Raw genomic sequence first — 23,738 nt, 5'->3', positions numbered from 1 at the left:
GGGCATTGGGGCTTGCTGATTACTGGAGGTCTATCTGCTTGGAGTTAACATTTTTTTTTTTTTTTAATATGTCTATAAGCCACTAACAAGTTAAAAAATTCATGATATACTTCTTGCCCTTGTCAATCACACTGTCAATCTGGTTATTCTCCCAGCACAAGGTCTAGTCAAAGCCTGTAAATTCCTCAGGATAAATGTCCTGCTCCAGCTGAATTGTATTGGTTGCAAGAATAGAGGAGGGCAAGCAGAGAGGGATTAGGCTGCAAGGAGACCTGATTGCATACAGGTGTGCATTAAACCCTGAGGTTTGGGTGCAGCCTAGAAATATGGGAGGGTTACACTTAGGTCAGGTCTTTCAGACCAGGGTTGGGTCTGATGTGATCCAGTGAGAGGGGTTTGGCAGAGAGCAACCTTAGGTGGGCTGTATTTTGGATTAAGGCTTGAATCAGACAGGACTGAAACCACATTTGGTTTTTCAGTGGTGCTCAGCCCAAGGGAGCTTTGTGCAGCCGGGGAGGGGACAGTGAGATGCTGTGAGCCAGGTAAGCCTTGGCTGGAGCCTTTTCACCTGAGCATGTCCTCGTCTCTGGGAGTCTCACTGGATGCTGTGTGTTTCTAAGTCATTTTGCTTCTGAAAACAGAGATTAAGCATTGTCTGGGCTGCTTTTCTCAATACTTTGGAAATCATTACCCTAGAAACAGTGTTAGCTTAAAGTGATTACGGATGTGGAGGTATGGAAGTCTCTCTTAAGCTTATTTCTATCATGACAAAGCTTGGTTCTCTGAAACCCTTTTTCTCTTCAGAATTGTCAGCCCTCATGTATCACGGCAGTACACAGTGTCTAAAAACACCATGGAGCTTCTTCATTTTAAGAGAGCCTGTCTAGTAAGCCTGGCATCAAAATTGCAATTTTTTCCTTGTGAGACTGGCAGCTGCCAGAGAACGTGATGTATCAGTCTGATTGTACCTGGAAAATAAGTACTGAAAGGCTCTGCCTCTCATCTCCCTCCTGTAGCTGGTACTTACCAATGCTCTGCTGGAGAGCAGCCCTTGCTGAGCTGAGCAAATGGCACTCCGAGCTGCACCAGGGGCTGCTGGCATCTGGATAGATCGGGATCTTTCTGCTAAATGGAGCTTGAGAGGGCTTTGGGATGATCAGTATATGGGTTGTCATTTATGTGACCTACTTGGCCCGGGATGCTCTTACGCAGCATCATGTAAAAACTGATAACAGATGTAGCAAAACTTCCCGCATAGTTGATAAATATGCATGTACTCCTTAGCCACATGGGGTTAGGAGAAATTTTATTCTGCACAAAGAATAAATCTGAAGCTAATTCTTTTGTTGTTAGTATTTTTGTTTTGTTTTTGAAAACTTGGGTTTAGAATTAAAAAAAAAATATCTTTTGGCAGAATAAATACTTTTTTTCTTTTCTTTCTTTCTTTTTTTTTTTTTTCTCTGAACTTGTTTATACCTAGAACACAGATAAAGTCTCTGATTGAATCTGATTTTATTTACATTGGCTTCCCAACAAACAAGTTCCTCTGACTTTGTCTGAGAAACTGCTGCAGTCGTGGTTCTGGGCACAGTGAGGCTTGCTCCACCTGCTGCTTACAGACTCCTTGCCCTCAGTAGCTGCTTCTCAGTTTACCCTTCCAGTATTTGTGCTTTCATTCCACTTTCACAGCTTTGATGCTTTTTACTGTATTGAATTACACTTGCTTGCCTCTTGTAAAATGTTCTTTAAATATGTTATGCCAGGATTAAGCTGCTGAAATATAAGTATGAAATGTCACCATCAGCTCACTATCAGACAACTGTGGTGGAACACAATGTGCAAAATACTCGAGATCCCTGTCTGCTACTTGAGCAGCAATTTCTGCTGAGGAACTTCTTTGCCCACGAGTGCTCAGCTTTGTGCATTGCAGCTTCTCTGTTCCCTGCCGCATCAACTGGTGTATGGGCTACCTGGGCTGCAGTGGGAGAAGAAGCAGTGGTTACAGTGTCATTGTTCACTGAGAATACTCTAAGCTCAGGAATAAAAATCTTTTCTTCCTTCAGCTGCAGAGGGCTTGCACTTCATCTTATCTTCAAGGCTAATTAAATCACAAAACAAGAAATTGAGCCAATTGCCATGTATTTAGTGCACTTGTACCTAATGAAAAACCTGAGCCATTGCAAGCAATCTAAAGAGAAACTTTTGAAGAATGATTCTTTCTCCTTCTCCCTGTGATGGGTTGTTTTAATACTGGAAGCTTGAGTGCTAAATGCTGAGTGCTGTTGCAGCTCTTATCCAACAGATACCTGACACTGAAGTTCAAACAATGTTCATTTGAACAGGCTGGATTTCAGGAAGACACTGCTATTGACAGTTATCCCTTGCAAGTAATGTATTTTAGTTAATGGGTAATTTTGCTGGGTATTTGTTTTGGAAAACATGTTGAATCTTCCAGGAACTTGGAACATTCCACCTGTTTCTGTTACGGCCCAGTGAAGTCAACTGAAAAATTCTGCCTACAGTAATCTCTTGCATATTTTCTTCTGGGAGGAAGAGGAAGGGCAAGGCAGCTTTCTGAACCTTATCACCAGTACTAAGTGTAGGTGAGGAATAAAAGACAAAGCCCCACAATTTTCATGTAAATTGCTGATAATTAACAGCATCAAAATGTAGTGCCATGCAAAAAGCAGATACACCCAGCTGATGCCCTGTTGATGGGAATGAGAAGGCATCACCCTACTGCTGCTCAGGCTAGGAGCACATGTAGACATAGACAATTCCAGGTGCAAGAATTGCTCAGTTTCAGTGCTGCTGAAAAGACCGAAGTGAGAACAATAATGTTGTCAAGCAGTATTATTGTTTAACAAAGCTGAAAATAATTCTTAAAAGGAGGCATTTTATACACAGCAATAGGCGCTAATGTCCAATTTCTGAGGCAAGTCTGTGGCTATTCATGAGGCTATGCTGGAACAGTCAAGGATTTGGTGCTCTGTTTCTGGGGGCTCATTCAAAAAAAAAAGGGGGGGGTGTTGAATTTCAGTCTCTTCATCCACTAATTGGTTTATTTTCGTCTTGGGCAGATAAATGATCAGCCTGATAAGTCAGACAATCTGAAAGATTCTGGCATTTATCAGTATGCAGGAAGTACTCCAGTTACTCAGAAGCACAGTAGTGTTATCTCCCATCTACTCCCCAGGCATATTTTTGCCCGAAAAGCTCTGTTTTTATCAGTAGCAGTACTGTGTTGTGTCTCTGTGGTTACAGAAGACAGAGGCTGGATCAGAGTGGAGGGAGCACATCTGGGTGCCGTTTGACTGCTGTGCTAGGGATTGTTGCCTATTGACTATGCAGAAGAGCACATTTGTTTGGCTTTTCAGATTGTAACTCAAATTAAAATAGAGTATTCCCATTCAAACTTCAAAGGGGGTCAGTTGACCTGAATTACAGAGACTGTCATAGTTCAGTCCTCTGGCAGCACCTCAGCTTTGTCTGCACCAAGGCTCCTTGCTGCCTTTCTGACTTTGTTGACAAGGAGGAGCACGGACCTGTCCCCAAACATAAACAAAACTGTGGCCATGTCTGAAGCAATGGTGTTATCTGTACTGCAAATAGAAGCCTACTGAAGGTGAGGCTGCTCTGTAGTACAAAAAACTCCTGGAGTAATATCTACATCATCCCTTCTCCATCCCTCATACCCGTTTGGTTTGTGCTAGAAAAACTTCTGGAGGAATCTAAAGCCCTTGGCTGTAACACTCAACTAGGAGAGCACTTGAGGCAGCTGTGCTGTGCTGATGGGGCTGGGATTTGGCCGGTGGCTTTATTGCATGTATTTGGTGTTGATTAAATACAAGAGCATCTGATGGTGTTCCAAGGCAGTGGCTGTGTAACCTCCTTTGATTGCTGTCCTTATTATAATGAAGGATAAACTATCAGCTTATAAAACTCAGAAAAAGAAAGCGGTTGGGTCTATGTATGCAAAACCTCTGGAAAAATATTGAATAATATAGATCTTGTGGACTGTGTTAGGCTGCATAGCAATTAAATTTTAGTTTACTGTATCTGAACCAAAAATGATTGTTATAGATTGGAAAAGCGAGCAGTTCTTTATTCCTTTGGCAAAAGGACAGACTAAATCAAACACTCACAAAATGTGCTTTTAAATAGTTTTCATCCAGGACCATCCTAATTGAAATTACTAGTTAATAAATATCTTTTGAATTTTAAGTGGTGATGGGCAAATACGAATTCAGGATGTATATTAATGAGGAAACTCCTCTTACATGGTTTGAAAGGACAAGCCTGGTTTTGTTTTGTCTTTGCAAGGACAAAGATGTGTTCATCTCATGGCTTCATTATGGTTGTGCAAGGTGTGACAGAAGCTTGACCTTTTCATCATTTTGTATTCTCCGTGAATCCCTTAGTTTCTCACTCATTCTCAAGGTATGGGCTTTCAGATACCAGGAAATTAAATGGCCTGCAGTAACTCAGCAGTGCAAAGTCAGAACTGGAATATTTATAACTTGTTTAGCCTGAAGTATACTCCAACCTTACTGAAGACCCAGCACCAGACTGAAGTAATAAGAACTATAATACATTGACATATTAATGAGGAACACTTAGAGAACTGCAACTCTTCCAAGCATCTCAGAATACCTAATTATGAAAAAAGATCAGTGAATGGAAATGTGAGAAACTGAGATGGGCTTCTGTGAGGAGGAGCAGTAGGAGAGTGGACAAATTTGATCCAGAGTCAAATAACTGGTATGACCCTCTCTGCTATGATTGGGGGCAGAATGCCTGCTGAAATAAAATGTGACTTGCCTGGGTAAAGACACAAGTCTTCTGGCACTGACATCCAGCTGCTCGATGGATCCAGCTCACCTGTTGCCTTTGCTGTTAGTTAAGGAACACAATGATTATCTGGTGGTGATGAGTGCCCTGTGGGGTCACAGCATGCAGAAGGGGTGATGGAGCACGGAGTGAGGTTTGGAGCTATGAGGGGCTTGGCGCTTGCTTGGAGCTGCTGGGGAGGAGCGATGGGCAGTGCCTGGGGCACACGTTCTGGGAGAAAGTGAGGTTAGTCCTGCCTGCGGGTTTCTTGCCACAGAGCCTACTGCACAAAGGGAAATGCCTTTGCATTCGTGCAGGCTGCCCACAAAGCTCTGGCATATGTCAGAAGTAGTCGTGCATGTGTTTTAGCACTAAGAGCAGTGTCTCACTGATGTTGCTTTGCTGCCTGCCATGGCTTCTCTGTTCCTTTTCTGCTGTCCCCTGGGCAGGTATCCACTCAGGCCTTATTTTGTGCAGAACTCGGCTCAGTCGGCTCTTGGAGGCATGTCTGGCGGAAAGCACTTAGGGCAGGTTTGCCCTGTGTAGTGACTGCAGAACTACAGCATTTCAGGAACTGAAACAATTTGATAAAACAGCTTTTTTTTTCTTGCTTGGAGACAAAACTTTTATTGTAGCAAATGGAAATAAAATCAATATACATGGAAATGACCTGCATTTTGGGATCCTGGGTATTGTTGATTTAATACTATTTACTTAACGGCTTGGTAAATGTGTGGTTTGTCTCGATAGATTTTTGAAGAAAAGGGTAATGTTTTATAGTAAACAGTATAAATTTCAAGTGAAGGCATCTTAATCAACTCCTATAAAAATTAAATGAGCGATTGAACATGTCATAAGCTGAAGTCATATTTTATCATGCTACTCATTAATGCTGGAGCTTCTTTGGTGATGGCTTCATTAATATTCAGGAGGGTTTTAGTGCAGAAGTGTTCCATCCTTCTTGGGGTTGCTTCCTTCCTTGTCTCCATCCAAAACACTGACCCTGTCCAGTCTCTTAGAAAAAGTAGATTTTTCTAAAGCTTCTGTTTAATGTAAGCGCACATAATGAAATTCAGGATTATGCAGAGATCTTATTATTCTGGGGGCTTCCTGTACCATTTTGCTGTGGAATATAATCAAGCTGCTCATATCTGCAGTGTTTGGGAAGGGCTTGGATGAGTCAGTCTAGGATATAATGCCACAGTACCGTGGGTATTTGGCCTGGTTCGGGTAATAGAGCCAATTTAAGGAGCATTTGGGCTGGTGAAGAAGGTTATTAAACAGAGGTAGCCTGTTTGAAAGGTGCATCCCTCCTCGGAAGGCTGAGAGCCTCTGTCAGTAGCAGGGTTGGAAGCAGTGGGATTTTAAAGGCGGTGGCCTGGGGCTTAGCAGACACCTGAGTGTGTAGGTGTGAAGGTCTCTCAGCCTGGGGCAGGGAGGTCCTTGTGAGGAAGTCCCTGTCCTGTGGACAGGGTCCTTGTGGCATCCACGGTCTGGGAACACTCTGAAAAGCAGTTTATAAGGGGTTGCCAGGAAGGAGGTTTAATTTCTTTCTTAGACTGAGGAGACAGGTTGGTAGCGCATAACTTCTCGGAGTATGGATGTCTTTCCACTGAACATAAAATAAGACTGAATTATATATTGTTTCATGTATTTATTTTATAAAAGGCAAAAAAGTGTACTGGAAGATCAAGTACCTGTCTTCGGTGAAGAAATCTCTAGTAAGAAATTTGTAGATGAATGTCTTCCTAGCTTCCGTAGCAGTGGTAACAGTGAATGACAAATACAACTTCCAAATGAATACATTTGTGTCCATATTTATTGCAGGCAATCTTGAAATATCCCGAAGCAAAAGAGGCTCATGTTGTGAAAAAGACATTAAGGTGACATTGGTAAGCAAAGCAGTGGCTTCCTTATGAAAAGTGTGAAGTGCTGGGGGCAAACCCAAGAACTTCAGTGCAGTGTTTGTGGGAGGGAAATGTGCTGCGAGCGTGCTCCAGCAGGCAGCGGGCTACCACTGGGAAGGGGAGAAACCTCTGAGCCCTGCTTTTATTTGTGTTTGTGCTGATGAGATTTAGTTCCTCTGGAGGTGCTGTCGTTCACTTGCAGTGACATTCGAGCAAAGGTGGCTTTCCCAACTAGCTAAACCGATGCTGTTGAGTTCAAGCTTAGAGCTAGTTCTCATTCATGTTTTTTTTCCTTTTCTCTCCCCCTGGTATTTCGCAGCTACTCCATGCAATATTTTATCATTGTCTTTTCATCAAGGTTTCTTCTACAGCAATAACTAATTGAGCACATGGCTGTTGGATTATTTTTTTTTCCAGAGCTGGGTACCTCTAAGAGTTGGATAGCGGGGAAGCCTTCACAGTGAGGACGTGGCTTTATTATAACCAGAGTTCATAGCAGCGCCGAGCAGCTGAGAGCTGCGAGGAGGAGGATGCTGAGAAATACATGCCAAGTTGCTTGATGTTCCTTTCCCAAATGTCTTCTAATTTTAAACACTTAAATAATTGACTATTTATAAATGTTTCAATGGAAAAATCCCCAAGCTCAGTGACAGATGGTCAATCGCACCTTGAATGAGATGATTATTGTAACAGTCAGCACAGATCTCTGAATAATGCCTTTCCCACTGACTCCGGTGTTGCTTATTTGGGTCATGCTGAAAATAGCCTTAGCTAAAAGGTGTATGAAGCATCTGCCAAAGCATGTAATCTGTCTCTGTTTCAGCCCTCCTAAGTAAATACACTTGAACATTGAGATGGCAACGAAGTAGATGAATACAAATGTTCAGAGTCAACTTCTTTTGGCAGGAGTGATGATTTTTTTTTTTTTTTAATAAACTGTCCCCCCTTGAATCTGCATTTGTTGTTCCTCTTTGGTGGAAAATAAGACTAACTTGTAGAAGATCTCTACCTCTCACCAAGGAAAGCACTCAGCTCCCTCTCCCTTGTCAATACATAAGAACAAATGGTTCTGCAGAAGTTAACTTCTGGGGGTTTGTTCTTTAGCATTGTATCGTGAGGTGATGTTGATGGTTCTCTTGTCAAGGCAGTAAGCAGAGAGTCATACATCTTATAGTAAAGAGATGTTAAAGAAATTCATTCACTGTGCCAACATGAATTGTGACTCATTTCAGCCTCCTGAGCTGAGGTTAGCAGTGCTGAATTCCTGCTGTATCCCAATTTCATTTGTAAATCCTCTCTTTTATGCAATTTGCTGAAGCCCTGAAGACAACCTATTCATTAACTCTTTGAAATAGGATATTAAAATGTCAAAGTCAATCATAAAGCTGACAGAATTGCAAAGATAACCATTTCCTTATCAAACACACCCAGAATTAAATGATCTGTGCATCCTCAGATCAGTCCTGCCAGTGCTGAGTGTTCTTTGCTCCCTCTGCATGCGGGAGGTTTCTGGTCTCACTGAGCCTGATGGGGTGTGCCAGGGGTTATAAAGGTTATAAAGGTTCCCATTCCATGGAAAGATCACATTCGAGCAGGGAGCACTGCCATGCACTCGTTTAAACTACCTCGCCATGTCGGTGATACTGAGGGCTCCTTTTGCTATTCCATATCCTCTGGATTTTCCAAAAGTAGTTGAAGTGGTGTAAAGCTTCACAGAGCAGCTGCATAAAATCCATTCTTCTAAGCACTGCAGAAGAGAAACTTCCTGCCTTGTAATTTCTCTCCATATTTACATCTCAGCCCTTGCCACCCGGGCAGGCATTGCACAGCTCAGTGCAGGGATGTTGACCAAGCTGGGGCAGGCTCTTGCTGTGGGGGTCCCTTTTCTGCTGTCCCGTGGCTGGGGTCAGGCAGCCCCTGCCCCTGGGGCCAGTGCCTCCTGCAGCCCCAGGCACCGCGGCGCTGATGCGCTCCTGCGCTGGAAGCTCTGGCTGGAAGCTCCCCAGTGCTGCTGTCTGATGTCAGCAGCTATTTTTAGTGCTAGCGAGGAGTTCGGAGTGCTGTCTGCATTGTAAATTCAGTCCTTGCCTGGTTTTGTGCGCTGCAATGTCCCGTGTTACGTGAGTTGGCTTGGGCTACAGCAAAAGCAGGCTCCGGAGCTCCAGGCCTTGAACTGTGAACAAAATTTTCTTTGCACTTGCTGCAGGAAGTGGTTGAACACTTTCCAAGCCTGAAATGAGAAACAAAGGTAATAGCATCCCTGTTTTCTGAAAAGACAGAGTCATCGTCTGTCAGACTGAAGAGTGCATTGACTGCATCATTTCCCCCTTTTTGTGGTTACTCAGCTGTCTTTGTCAAGGACAATTTTTGAGTGGCTCGGATTTTAATACCCTGCCACATGCTATCCTGTAATTCCTGCTCTTTGGAGAACCTGTGCTAAATTATGCATAAACGCCCATGCACTCTGTGGCAGCCAGCAGTACTATTTTGTTTGCAAAGAAGCTTCTAAGTTCTGTGAATGAAATTCCCGGGGTGAGTGCTGGTGGCATTTAACTGGCATTTAACAGGAATTACCTTTATGACCACATCCCAGTCCATAAAATGGATATAAACCTTTGTCTGTTTCTATTAACTTGTGCAGTGAGTGAAATCGGGGAGACAAATTGTATTCAGCAGCTCCACTTTGTCATGCCCCTCTTTCATCATTTTTGTTTCCTTCTGTGTTTGCCGCTTTATTGCCTCAGCTGAAGTTTCTTTATTGTGACTGGGACGGAGTGGACGGTGTGTGACAGCCATTAGCTGAGTTTCCGAACGAGCGAGTTTTCAGATGGTGGCAGTATAAGACATTAAATAGAGTGGCTTCTTCTGCTGGGAGAGCCGTTCCTCTCCTCGCACACCTCCTCGGGAGCTGCTGGCAGCCAGCAGTGCTGGTGGCTGTGGCTGCGGAGAGGCAGCGGGGACTCACGGCTGTGTCGCTGTGCCAGGAGGGGCTTGCAGGGGAAGACAGCTACAACTCAACCCAGTCCCCTTTCACTCTGGAAAGCAGGAATTTGGGGCTTGCTGTTGCTAGCAGCAGATCAGTACCTGAGTCTGGGTGGGTTGCATGGGCCTGTGTGTGCATCTCTGAGCTGGGATATCAGTGGTTACACAAATCCTCAGATGCATTCCTCGCGGTGAGGAGGACACGAGCATACAGATTGCCATCCCTTCTGCAAAGCCCACACATGGGGTAAGAACAGGTGTTAAGCATCCCAAGCTATGGGTAAGGGCAAGGTCATGTCCATAGCCAGAAAACAGTTTTTACTATACTTAAATTGCAGGATTATTACTATGTACCCCTGGGGATAAGCCAGGATGCGAATTGTGGCTTTATTTCTGGGCCCAGTGAGCCAGGGGGACCATCCTGACTCCCAGGCTGCGTAGTCTGGTGCTTTTGCTCTGCACAAAACAAACTCATTGTGCGGGGTGGAACCACTTGGAGCAGAAATGATGCCACTGGTCTAAAACCTTTGTGCAGAGCTAACACTGAGGTACATCTAGGATTTTTCCTCTGCCAGGCTCTAGCTGCCAACAAGGAGTTTCTTTCCCCCTCAGCGAAAACCAACCCAAACCAGGTGTTTTCTCGGCCCAGTTTTCCAAATCACTCTTAAATTCCTTGCTTTCTAGTATTTTGAAGATGTATTTTGTAACTATTCATACATGTTTATCTACAAAATCAGTGTAGCATGCCAGCAGCACAGCTCACAAGCCATGACATGCATACATTATAGCTGCAGCTGCAAGTCCTTGCCAAAGTGGAAACGAGGCCAAGACAGCCAAAGGTGCTGTCCCCAGGTATATGCTGAGTTTTGGGCACCTTTTAAAGCTCTGAGGTTGAGCACAGCTAACTTTAGTGTTATGGCTATTCCCACTGAAACTGACGGCACGTCTGGAGAAGGGAGAGAATCGCGGCGTGTGAAAATAATTCCAGGATGGGGAGATAATGGCCCTATTTCTTGCAAAGCCGTGGAGCTCCTGGTGTATTGCAGTGAAGCTGAAGGAGCAGATATATGTGGTCATAACAAAAAATGAGCAAGGAGTTAAGTGAGCATAAAAGCAAAACCCCTGGGTTTCTTGGCAGAAGTTTTCAGCAGGTCGATGCGATCCCTGTTCCACCGCGGTGACCTTCAGGGCTGCGCTCCCTGCGCGAGCTGGGGACTGCTGAGCGATCACCCGTGTGGCCTGCCTGCTGCCGGGGTATTTTTGGCTTTCAGTTTTGTCTCAATCACCGAAAGGTCAATAAACCGCTCATTTATTTTAGGAGCGAACGGTTCACTGAGCTGACAAACCTCGCGTCTCTCAGTGCTGCAACATAATAGGACTTCATCTGCCTTGCAGTACTCTCGCAGATCTAGATTTGTAGCTCTTGAAGTAAAGTGGACACAAGTTGGCTACCCATTAATGGAAATTTAACCTTTTTCCCCTTAATTTTCCTTATTTTTCCAAATGGGAATATTTCCAGAAATACGCTCTCAGTGCTGCATCAGTCCACCTCTGTCACTCTTTCAGATATCAACAGAGTTGATTCAGGACACTTTTTTTTTTTTTGATGGTCTTTTATGACCGTTGTATGAGCAAGCCCCAAACCTGCTGCAATTAAACCAAGCTGTCCAAATATAAAATTCTGAAGGATGAAGAAAAGGACAGTAATTTACTGTGTGTGTGTGAGGGGTGGTGGAGGTGGAATCTGTCCTATTTTTGACTGCTCCCTGAGTAAGGCAATGCCCCTGGAGCTTCTTCAGGTCATTATGGTTTCTTTTCTTATAAATAAAAAGAGGTGTAGTACACAAATAATTCATGAACAGGGAGGACAGCAAGGAAGCTCTTTCCTGCCCAGTCGTATTGAGATGGTTTCCTTGCTCTCTTAAATGGAGATTATAGTAGGATGTCCAATAGTAGGAGGCACAGTTTGGGTAATGGTTGCCATAACCAGGGTTGTATCATTTAAATGATTAAACTATTGATAAATGGTTAAGTTATTTTAAAGTACAGCTTAAAACTGTATTTTAAATTGCCTAGTTATGTCATTGTAAGGGAAATTAATAGGACATTTACTTACGGGTTGTGCAGAACCCAAACACTGGAAGGAGCACAACTGATGGACCTCTTGGCTGAGCAGTTATTGGAATATCCTGAGCCAATGTGGCTGCTGTTTAAAAACACAAAACCACCAAAACCAGATGGTCAGTGCTGCCTAATTTAAAGTACATCTAATTTTCCCACTGGCTTTTTGGAGCCTAAATGCCAGTGAACATATTGAGCATTACAGAGACATAAAAAATGTTTTAAAATTTACAGTAAAAATAACTTGTGGAGAAATATTAATAAAGATCCTTGATTCATTAACAAGATCCATGGCTTAAATTTCAGCTTACACAGTGATAAATAAGAGGAAAGTAGTCAGGAGTGCTAGGATGGCTGTGGCCGGAGCTGTTGTCCATGGATAAGGATGTGAGATTAACTGGAAAGCAGCCTTGGACTTTTCACTATGGCTATTTCAGATGGATCTCTGCCCAACTGGTGAATCAATTTCCAGACTGACAGAGGAGCTTAGTGCCCTTGCCTTCATACCAGATAAATTGATTGATTCAAGAAAAAGTTAGAATACTTGGGATGAAATGCTTTGTTTTTGGTTTAAAAATAGCGGAACAGAAAAGCAACAAGAGTTAACAGAAGAGAGTTCTATAAAGAATGTGTCTTTAAAGGCTTAACTTAATGTACTTCAGAGCAAACTCTGAGCACCAGAAAGTATATGGAAAACAAATCTAATTTTAAAATAACAAAGATAAACCCATAAAGCTGATCCTATCAAGCTTCATTTCAGTCGTGGAATAAAATGCAGAGCTATTTTAACAGATGTAGCTCTGAGCACGTGACAAAAGCGTGTTGATTGAATGTATAATCAGCGCTGGATCAGACAGAAGTGGAATTGGTAGAGATTCCAATAACCTTCAGGAATTCCTACTTAAGGCACTTAAGCAATATTTTTCTGAAGGTGACAAAACCAAACAAAGAGATGTAAGCTGGAGTTGTGCAGCACAACCTGGACGTCAGAGAATGCTTCATTTGTGCTGTGCCGTGCCGCAGCCCTGGCACAGGCTGCAGAGCTTGGGGGGGCTCTTCCTTGGGGTTCTCCCAAAGCTGCCTGCACGTGCAAAAAAAAAAAAAGCGGAATGAGCAGTCAGCTGTGCGTAGTCCAGAAGCTACAGACTTCATTAAGAGGTATATTGGTACCATACCAAGGAAACATTGCATGTGTGTTTTACACTGATTTTCTATCGGGATAACTTTAAGCATGCTCCAAGTTACTCTCTGAACTTGGGCTCGGGCTCCTGACTCGAAGCGTTGCTGCACAGTTCTGGCCACTGCTGCTGCTGTTTGTATTTGGGATCCCTGTAGCGGTTACTTGAAGGAACATGAAAGGCAGGAGAGAAGACTGTGCTTCTGCAGGTTTCTCCCAGGACCGTTAATTATCCATCTTTGTCACAGATGCACTGGCAGTTGTGCTTACGCAGTCAAGTTAATCGGCAAGGAAGAAAGGGAGGTTGTCAGAGCTGATGGAAAAGTTTTGGGACTAAGCTTGTTTGGCTGTTGCATTAGTAAAGTATGTAAATAGAGACTGTTACAGGATTTAATTGTTTTTACATAGCAGGTGACTCCAGAGGAGAACAGTTTGTTGGTTTTGTTTCACAATGTGGAACACTGAGCTTAAGGAAATGATGGGGAGTGAGGAATGGCTCGAGAGGCTCATGCCAAGTGACATTTTCCACCTAAAAACCCTCCTCCGTTTATCAGTCTGTATTCACTGGGGATCATATCTCATGCAAATTTTAAATGGAAAAGAATTCATTTTCTGTGTTTTAATTCTTGTAATCTATTTGCAATTCAGGCTATGCTGCTGCAATGTGATTTTTTCAGGTTGTGTTTGTTCCAGATGCGAGCACATAGCATGTGCGGTCTTCTCAGAAAGCTTGCCATCAGTACAAAGCTTTACCTCCCTCTATAGCTCCTTGTTAGGGCTCTGCTTTATACTCATCACAATATATTATTATTATTATTTTTTTTACATCTTTATATATATATATATATATATATTTTTTTTTTTTCTCCTAACAAGACCTCTATTAGGAGCACATATTTTGGTGATCTTCCCCCCTCATTATATCCTGCCCAAGAGCCAGGGTCAGAGCTGGATGTGCCATCTTCCAAATGTGTCGCCTCTCCAGATGCGTTGCAAGCTGTGGTGTGTGCACGGGGAAGGTGTTGCTGAGAGGAATGCAGGATCAGCGGTACCTGCAACCCACTGCTTTGGAATACTAAACCCAGGTTAATAATTACGGAGGTCAAAAGAGGTGGGAAGGAGCAGAGCTGTGTTTATTGCAAGTAAGATGAAGCCAATAACACGGAAACCTTACAGGTCTGGGCCACGGCTGCTATTAATTAATCAGTCTGCTAACTCGCTGGAGGGCTGTGCAGCTGAACGCTCTCTTGAAAGGCTGTAAAGGATTTATTGCCCAGCTCCGAACCCAGGCTTTGTCTGGGTACCTGTAAGGCTGTTGAGGTCAGCAGGAGGGCAGATTTGCCATGCTGTTTGGTGGCGATGGCCATCGCTGGACAGCGAGGGGTTTGTGTTTAACCTCACTTTTGTGTCTGTACTTGGCTCTCCTGGTGGCCCTGTGGGGGATTGTGCCCTGGTGCCAGGGAGCTTGGGGCACAGCTTGCAGTGAGAGCAATGTTTTCCTTGCCCCACTGTGCAGCTTGCCATCAGCAGGCATCTGTCTAACTTTGTTCTTTGCAAAATCCATGTAAATCTTGCATTTTTCTAGGTCTGCCTTAACTACAGACTCTAACCTTGATCGAGCCATGCTATGTTTGTTTCACTTATGTGAACTAAGTGCTACTTTTACAGGTTTCTTATAGATGTATTATGTGCTTTGTATCTAAACACAATCTGATCTTACATATTTATGTAAGTCCTTAGGAATGCAAAGACTGAAAAATAAGGCAAGAACTGATCGATCTGTTACACAAATTAAAAAAAAAGTGTGGAAGGGAGATGAACAGAACAGCACAGGAAATACTGGGATTTGGAGATCTGGTTTTCTGAAGAAAACAGCTTACCCGCAGAGGTAACCTGTTTTACAGAGCTTGGAGAGTTATTAACATAGAAAACAAAGGATCATTATTTAACAAATTGAACTAATTTGACAAGGTAGGATTAGGACCAATTGCCTTGCAGTGTTCAAATGACTTCCATCTCTGACAGATGTGCGAACAGAGCAGGGGGTGCTCTTGCTCTGGTGCCTGAGGATTTGGGGGCCGGTGGGAGCCAGAAGCAGCGGTTGGGGCCAGCCCCCCCCTTCCCACATGGGGTGCTGCGTGTGGCACGGGGCGGCCCCAGCCGCAGGGCTCAGCTCTGCACCCAGGGCAGCTCCTGGGAGTGCAGCGAAGGGACAAAAGGGGAGGAAGGTGGAAGGCTTGAAAGTAATAAAGACTCTTAGCATATTGCTCTGAGGTGAAACAAGAAGAACATGAGTGAAAAGGAGATGGAGCTCATGTCACAGGGAGAAATGGAAGACTGAACAGGCTGTGAGTGAGGTGAGACTGAGCAGTAGAGGGTCCAGATGGAGGTAATACAGTCTTCAAGGAGGAAAGCAGGGGCTTAGGGCTTGCTGTTCACAAGTTCATGCAGTTTTTGCATCAGCTAGGGTTATGTGGCTGGGGTGCAGGCTACGAGTGATGCTACTGGGTCAACAGAAAGGGGGTACTTGGCAGTGAGGTCCCCTTTTTCCTTGGGGAGACAGGTCTATATGGGCTGTACCTGAAAATTTCTAATTATAAGAAGCTAAAACCATAACAGACCCACAATAAAGAGTTTTGGATGATAAATTGGCGGATAAATATTCATGAAAGTAAAGTTAAAATATGCAGGAGCAGCAGGAGTTGGCTTTGTGTTTCCAAGCAGAAACGTCGGCCTGACCTGGCTGTAGCTCCAGGCTGCTCTGCTCCGCTCTCTGCTGCTGCCCATGACCTCAGGGCATGTTACGCCCTGGAGAAGTGACATTCCCCAGGTCCTCTGAAGCTGTCCTTTCTGCTGAAGAGGAAAGAGGCCACTTCCTCTCTTAAAAGAATTGCTGTTGCTCACTTTCCTGCAGGATTGAGACCCTCTGTGCTGCGGGAGCAGAAAAAAAAACAAACACCAAACTGCATTTTATCACAGGAGCAGACTTTATAGTCCTGGATAAAGAAGCAGCAGACCTCTCAGGACTGAGAACGTGTAGCTCTGCAGTGTTGTCAGTGCCAGCTGACGTACTGCCATTAGAAGACGGTCAAAAGCAAGAGAGGATGCTTCAGAAAGCAGTTCAGCCTTCAAGTAGATTTCTCCTTCAACCCACACCTACAGGGCTTAGCTCGGGCGAGCTGTGATGAACAACACCCTTGGGGCTGGTTGAAGGGCAGGTGAAGCCCACTTACTGCCTAACCTCTGCTCTTTTGAGTTTCCTTACGTGTAGGAAAACAGTCATACTGCACATGCAAAGTAAGGTTTCTATCAGACTAGGTAGTTAAATGCTAAAATTTTAAACTTTTTTATCTCAGGTCAGAAAAGAAGTCATTCCTTCAAGTAGAAAATAACCCTATGAATAAAACCATAAACCAGAAGAAGCTATAGCTTATGGCAGAAATGTAGGGAATGGATGAAGAGTTAATACAAAATTTACCACTAGTCCTTCTCTGGGACTATGATTTTCATGAAAGTCCCAAATGTTTTTCCAATGTTTTATCCAAATTTGAGTCCAAGTTGACTCAAACTTTCTTTCCCCCTTGCCTCCCAAGATCCAGCTCTTTTTGAACAAGGAATTCCCCAGTTTGAAATGCGCAAGGACACCTCTGATGGCCGTGCTGGTGGGTGCTCTTTGGGTGAGGTTCACCCTAATGGGTGTTGAGCCCACGGGAGCAGGTTGGGGCTGGAGATGTGCGCGGTGGGTGGCAGACCACCTCCTGATGCAGGTGTAACCCCTGCTCTTCCCCAAACCTCCCTTCCTTGTAAAGGCTGTGTTGGCACATATTTTACGTGACTGGGCAAATGGCCGTGGCTGCACTTTGGACCGAAACGGGCCGTTTATTTCCTCTGCTTTGAGCTGCATTTCTGCTGGGTTCCCATGGAAACAGAAGCGTAGGCAAAGGCTGCGTGGAAGTCCCAGCCGTCGTTGTTTTATTGCACTGACTTTGTTTCTGCTGATGCGATGTTTGTTTCTGTAGAACCTCATTAGCGACTTACAGCTGCTGGCTGGGGGTGCCCTCTGACAACTGGCAGCATCCCTCCTGCCTGGGGAAGGGGCTGAGCAGAGCTCCTCGGCTCCAGCTGCAGGGAGACATCAAGGGGCTCCAAAATCCTGCATGGCTTTGGTGGTGTGGTGGCAGGCATGGGACATACGTTGTAAGAGCTCTGGGCAAATAACTTTTATTTTAAAAAATGTGTCTTCTTGCAACACTCAATACTGCCAAAACAGTGACACTAGTTTAAACCAACGTCTTCTACTGTGACTTCCAAATGATGCTGTCTCAGTTTGCCATCCAGCCTGTCCAAGTGCATGTCCTTTTTACCAGATTAACAGTTTGTAGTGGAAATGGGAATTAAAAAAAGTGAACAGCAACAATTTATTTATACTTATAAATGGATTTATTCTAATACCCATTCCTCTGAAACAAAGGGTTGGATTACCAAGTTGGATATCTATAGCAGAGTTTGACATGAGTACCACTGAGGTAGAAACCAAATTGTACACAGAAATGAAATGATACTTGGAGTTATATGAGCCTTCTTCCCTTTGCACCGTCCTAGAACTGTTATTGAATAACTGAAGAAACTAACGCCATAATGGGTAGATTTTGGGGAACACTGGTTTTCCTCTTTTGTATGACTCAATTTCCTCTAAAATGAAGGATTTATTTCCCCAAAATGTGTTAACAGTATCTACATCAATAACAAGACCATGATAGTGTGGATGAATAACTTCACCACTGCCCACTGCTGCAGAACAAGGACTGGTGGTTTTGGCTCATGAAAGAGAAAAACACAGTGGTGTTAATTAGCTGCACGGATGCTTATGCTGCCTGGGAGAGTGAGCTTCACTGTTAGCTGGTACAAAAACTGGTGACCAAACAAACCTCACACTTTCAAAATGCTTTAAAGTATACATCATATTTTGATTTACTAGGAAAAATGAGTTTTAGTAAACTTCTATTTGAATTTGTGTTTGTTGAGTGGAAGATGGCTGGCTGACATATCCAATACAAACACAGCATGTTAAAGAGCTTCACTCCCCACCCTGAATTCTCTGCATTTTTTATTTTTTTTTAATGCCCTGGATGGGATGCATGGTATTTTCACAATGTTCTCATTTTTCCAAGAGGCCAATGGATTTTCACACCCACTTTCCTGAGTATATGATGGAACTAATTGTCTTATATCGGTGTGTACATTTAGTCAAGGCTTCCAAGTGCATTTAGAATTGAGGTAGATGGAAGTAGACAAAGCCAGTAACATCAAGTTCTGGAGAAAATATATATATATTTTTTCTTCAATTAATTTTTTTGAGTTCTGTTAACATAATAAATGATTAATTGTAAATTCAGATGTCAGGATAATCTGTTTCTCCTCCTGTGTTTTCCCTAGCTAAGCATGTGTTGCATGCTCTTTATGCAGTCTGATGTAGCCTTATTTTCACCTGGTTGTAAGATGCGCTTGCAAAGTAGAGACCTCTGACTCTTACGCTCTGCCTATTATTGATGGCTTTATCCTGGAGAAGCACATCCATGTCTTGCTCCTGTGCTGGGAAGATGCAGGTGGTGCTTGGTGGCTGTTTGCCACTTGTCCCTCCGTGCTCCTGGGGATGTCCCTGGTCAGAGTCCAGCCTTCCCAAGGGCCTGAGAGAAGTTAGGCTTTGCAAACAGATCCTAAATGTGCCTGTTAGGCAAGGCACAGGGAAATTCATTTGATGATTTAATAGACTTTTTTTCACCCTCACTTCTATTGCAGCATACCTTAGGAGTGTATACTCATCTGCTAGCCCTTATGCCCGTGATCCGCCAGGATGACTGCCCTATTCACTGGAAAACTTACTGTTTAACACCTAGAAATCTTCACTCGAAGGCTTGTGGTCTAAGGCTGCAAAAAATATTAATTGTAAGATATAGTATCCTACCTTCTCTTGTGGTTGATTCAAACAATCACAGTAACTGAATGTTGTACTCCTCTGTTATCAGAGGAATGTTTTTGAACCACACAATTAAGCCATAAATGCCAGGTAATCAGAAAGGCATTCCAACAAAGAGCTGCTTTGGTATCAAGATACAAAAATAAAGGCATAAAAATATCTGCTTAGAATTACTTGGTTAATCTTGGGTCTATTCTTTACATCATTTATTCTTTATAACTGCTACTTTGATTACAAAGGTTACTTGGGCTCAGCAGTGCGCTGGGGGATGGCAGCCACAGGCCATAAATCAGACAGCATTGTTCTGCTCACTGGGCTCCCTCTGCCTCCCTCCTCCCCGATTTCTCCATCTTGTTTCTCCTTTGGTGACTAATGCTGAAACCAGAAACCTGCACTCCTTGGCAGCCTGCAGCTGTTGGTTAAAACCTGCTGCTTCCGAATGCAAACGGTCACTGACCACTTAGGTATTGATTTGCGTGTGCAAACATTGATTTTCGTATTAATGTAATGTTGATGTGCTAGCGAAAGTTATGGATTTTTGATGATTGATTTAAGTCATAATTATTCAGAGCAGAAGATGGGATGCATGGCGAGAAAATGCAGATGTTCTTGCTTGTAATTTCTTTAGCTGCTGTCAGGTATTTTATGAAGGTACTCTCAGGAAATGAGTCAAACACGGGGATGAGCTGTACTCGGGGAATGCCCAGTTGGTAACTACACTTGTAATATTTTGGACTAAACACTAAAGGAATTCAGCAGTTGTTGTTTAGGGTGGCTTGACTTCAGGAAAGCTGCACAGCAAGGAGATGAGACGTGGGGGTACGTACTGAAAAGACAGCAGGAAGGTCCAACTGATTCTTACATCACCAAAGCTGTCAACTTGCAGCATTGACGAGAGCGCAGAGGTGCCCTGCCCAGCACTGTTGGTGGACAGAAGCTGTGCAGAGGCTGGAGCTGCCACCAGGTACACACAGACCCCAGGAGGCAGTGCAGACCAGTGCCTGCCCAGCCTGAGCTGGGGTCTCTCACTGGTGGCTGGGGAATGCTGGTGGCAAGCTGCTGACCGGACTGAGTCCCACAAAGGCTTCATCAGGGCTGGTGTCACACTGACAGCGAGGAGCAGGAACGTGGTGGTGAGGTGTGCTTGCAACTAACTTCTCAACCACCTTGCTCTAAAGCAAAGGCTGACCTGAGCATTCATTTTCTTTTTATTGCCTGTCCAGCTTTCAGTTGTAAAGTTGTAAAGCTGAAAACAAGAGTTCTTTTTATGCTTCCTCTGCTGTCAGGGTGCTGGCATGGGCTCCTGCTCCCTCCACACCAGCCAGCTCAAGGCACTGAGCTGCACTTGCTGTGATTTGGGGTCTGCCTTTTTCACCTCTTTCTGCAGTTGCTGTTTCTAGCTTTGATCTCCAAGATTATTAGGAAAATACTCAATTTCTGTTAGAGTTTGTTCAGTGCTGAGAGGAGCAGGATTTCAATCCCAATGAGTATTTCAAAAATATTTCCAGTACTTCTGTAAAACAAATACATTTATTGCTGCTTGTAATATCCCTCAGAAGACCTGGTTGTAGACAATATCTGTTCCCTCAAAGTAATAACAATTTTGATTTTAGCTTTTTAAGATGAAGCAATCTGTGGAATGTCTACTTCAAATGGCTGCAGTCTGCAGCAGTCACACAGGCACGTTTTGTGGCACCACTGGGTTCCCTTCCCTATAACACTGCTGAGCAGCTTTCCTCTCTGGACTGTATTTTTCTTCCTAAGGATAGAAGAACAAAATTTTGAATTTTGAGTTCGCTTTTAAACCTATCTGGCATAACCAGAACAAAGGATGCTCATACTCCACAAACACTTCCAAAAAAGCTGACTTCTAATGTTTTATTATATGAAAGTCTTAACCCCTGGGCACACTTGCTGGTTTAGCCTGAGGATGCTCCTAGGAGAGGTGCTTCATGATGGCTTTTCCCCAGAGGCTCCTTGGAGTCAGCATGGCTGTGGAGCAGCATGTGGATGGCTGTGAGCCTGCCTCTGCCCATGAGCTGGAACACCCTGTGGCACTGATGGCAACCTCAGTCTGCTAGGGACCACACTGGCACATCTGAAGTTCTCCTTCCTCCGTTTGGTCTATGGAAATGTGGTGAGAGGAGCTTGCACCTAAGAGATTCAGAGGTAATTTCTTGTGTGCTGGAAAGCAGCTGACAAGATTTAGGTGATTTCCTCTAAATAGGACATTTTGCAAAACAACACCAACATACAAGCTTCATTTTTCGATGCTAAACTTTTAATTTATAAAATCTAGGAGTTCTTGATATTTATATAATTTGTTAGAAGCTCGCTCCTGCTTTATATTCTGGCCCTCACTGATAAATGACTACTTCAAGAGAAATCTGGAAATTCTTTTGGCTTCCCACAGGACTGCCATAGCAGAACGTATCAAAATACCAAGAGGTGCTGTGCAAGATGTACTGTAATTATAAGATCATTTTGTTAATGACTGAAGATGTTCTCCACAGAACTATGAGTAACTACCATGTAAAAAGTTTTTTTCTAGGGACAAGAATCGGTGGTGATTGTCATGGGCTTCAGACAGAGAAGATAATTATATTAGGATAAGGTATAGGCTTCCTTGTTAATCATAGGCAATTTGCAGGGTTTTAATAACTATGACTTGTCATTTCAGATCCAATGAAGTAACAGAGGAACAGATAAGAACTTTATCTAGTAATTCAATATATCCCATGCCTATTATCTCTTTTGTGGCAAGATTTGTGTAATGTGAAGAATTAGAACTTGAATAGAAGATTCCATAAAGTTATTAGAATTAATTTCCATTGAGCAGTTTTGCACTGAGCATTTTGGGGAAAAATCATGGAAGAATATGCTTAAAATATTTTCTGGTCTAGCTTACAACCAACATTTCTGAGTGGTCCAATAATCATTGTTTCCTGCTTCCACCTGTGGCTTCTGTAAATGGTTGTGTGTATTTACAAGAAGCACACAACTGTGCCTTATTCTGCTGATTTCATGGTCAGACAGAATTCTTCCCAGTTGAGTCTTAATTTGCCTAGTCTGCATTAAGGTCGATGAAGAATGGGCGAGAAAATGGAGAGAAGAATTAAGAACTATTTTAAAAAATAAAAATCTAAAGCATGGAGATAAATGAGAGCTTTTTACTTAGCACCAAAGCTACTCAGAAACCTAAATCTGTTTTTGAAATGCCATTGGAAAGCAGCTAGGAGACACCATAAATTAAAATATTTATAACTTCTTGATGCTATTTTCCTTTTAATGAACTATAGGTATGCTAAATGATTTTGTGGTAATTATGATGCTTTGTATGCAAAGGGCATTCTCCATTCAAGACTATCAAATACGCAGATGAAACGCTCAGATGAAACTGACATTTTGTGCGTAAGCTCAATAGAGGCATGGAATGCAGAAGGCTAATTTTTTTCCAACGTATTAAAATAATTCCTAATTAATGTGATGTCTACATCATATTCCTATGATAGATCTGTATACAGTCAAGAATCCTCAAAGATGAGCCCTTGCTCAGACTGGGTACTTGGGACCAGCAGACAAACACCCCATGGACTGGGCTGCATGCTGTAAAGTGACCTGGTGTAATAAGAAAAAGAAAGATTCCATCATGTTAGATGATTAATGGTCAACAGATTAAGAGCTGATGAAAAGGGAGAAACCTTGGCTTTATGCTTAACATTTCCAAATTCTAATAGTGTGTTTGTTATTAGCTCGTTTGTGGGGGAGGAAACCATGTAGCATGTTCTCTTCTCAAAAGAAGACTCAATTCATCAACCTCTCCTGAATTTGCAGCTCTGATTCTCAGAGCACTCCGCAGGTTGGGCTGGGGACTGCAGAGCAGCTTCAGCTCACCTGCCGGGCTCTGTGCATCTCTGCCCCTGTCCTGGCAGCTGGTGGCCCAGCTGTGGGCACCTTCCCCCCCTCGAGGTGCGTGTGGAGTTGTGCTCACTGCAGACCCAGCCCATGCTCGATAACCACTGAGCTGGTTTGTGGCAGGGAGCAGGATGTCTCCTATTTTTTTCAAGAAGTTTGGATGTCAGACCATGAAATCAGAAAGTAGTTTTGCTTTCTTAAATAACACACAAATACCCTCACACCAATTCTTACTTTCCCTGTAACTAAAGCGAAGAAATGATGTTTGCTACAGACAAAATGCAGTAAATAATACATATGTAACTTTGTTCCTCAGGTTCTAACTCAAAATAAATCATAGGTCATTATTGTAACTCAACTGGAAAAGATAGTCTTTAGCAGCCCCACAACATGTTATTGTGAGCCTGTTACTCTGTTAGCTCTTGTAATTACGCTGAGCTTTTGCTGATGCTTGCAAGATAACTTTTTTTTTTTTCCATGTCCTTTCTGTGGGAAGCTATTCTTCTGCAGCATGAGAGGGCAATTTCCTTTTTTTCCCAGATTTTTCTGTAGTCTTGTTGCAGTGCAATGTGTGAGATTTTAGGCACTGTGTTGCTCAGCATTGGAAGAGTGCCCTGGGTGCCTGCTCCTCTGGCTGTCCCTGTGTGGGGAGTGTGTTCCTGCTGCCCAGCTCTGGTTTTGGGGTCCCCAACCCACTGTGTCCTGGCGTGCGTGACTGCACAGCAGGGAAAGGGAGGAGGGTCAGACCAGGAAACTTCTGTTTGGTTTGCTGTGTGTGGCACTAATGGGATCAGGATTAGTCCCTTTCTCAGATGGGCAGGCATAGATT

General features: G+C 43.5%; 1 long non-coding RNA gene across 2 annotated transcripts; it reads left to right on the top strand.

Moving 5' to 3' along the window:
- Positions 1–366: 366 nt before the first annotated feature.
- On the top strand, positions 367–7,590 carry LOC137859418 (uncharacterized). Of its 2 annotated transcripts, XR_011098265.1 has the most exons (4): positions 367–542; positions 2,456–2,603; positions 6,658–6,722; positions 7,155–7,590. It is a non-coding gene; the product is annotated as an uncharacterized lncRNA (long non-coding RNA). The 2 variants fall into 2 exon arrangements; XR_011098264.1 differs by lacking the exon at positions 2,456–2,603.
- The last annotated feature ends 16,148 nt before the right edge of the window (positions 7,591–23,738 follow it).

Source organism: Anas acuta, chromosome 7, assembly GCF_963932015.1.
Source record: "Anas acuta chromosome 7, bAnaAcu1.1, whole genome shotgun sequence".
In the NCBI taxonomy this organism is placed as follows: Eukaryota; Metazoa; Chordata; class Aves; order Anseriformes; family Anatidae; genus Anas; species Anas acuta.
Note: the sequence above shows the minus strand (reverse complement) of the source record. Positions and strands in the feature narration are given on the sequence as shown.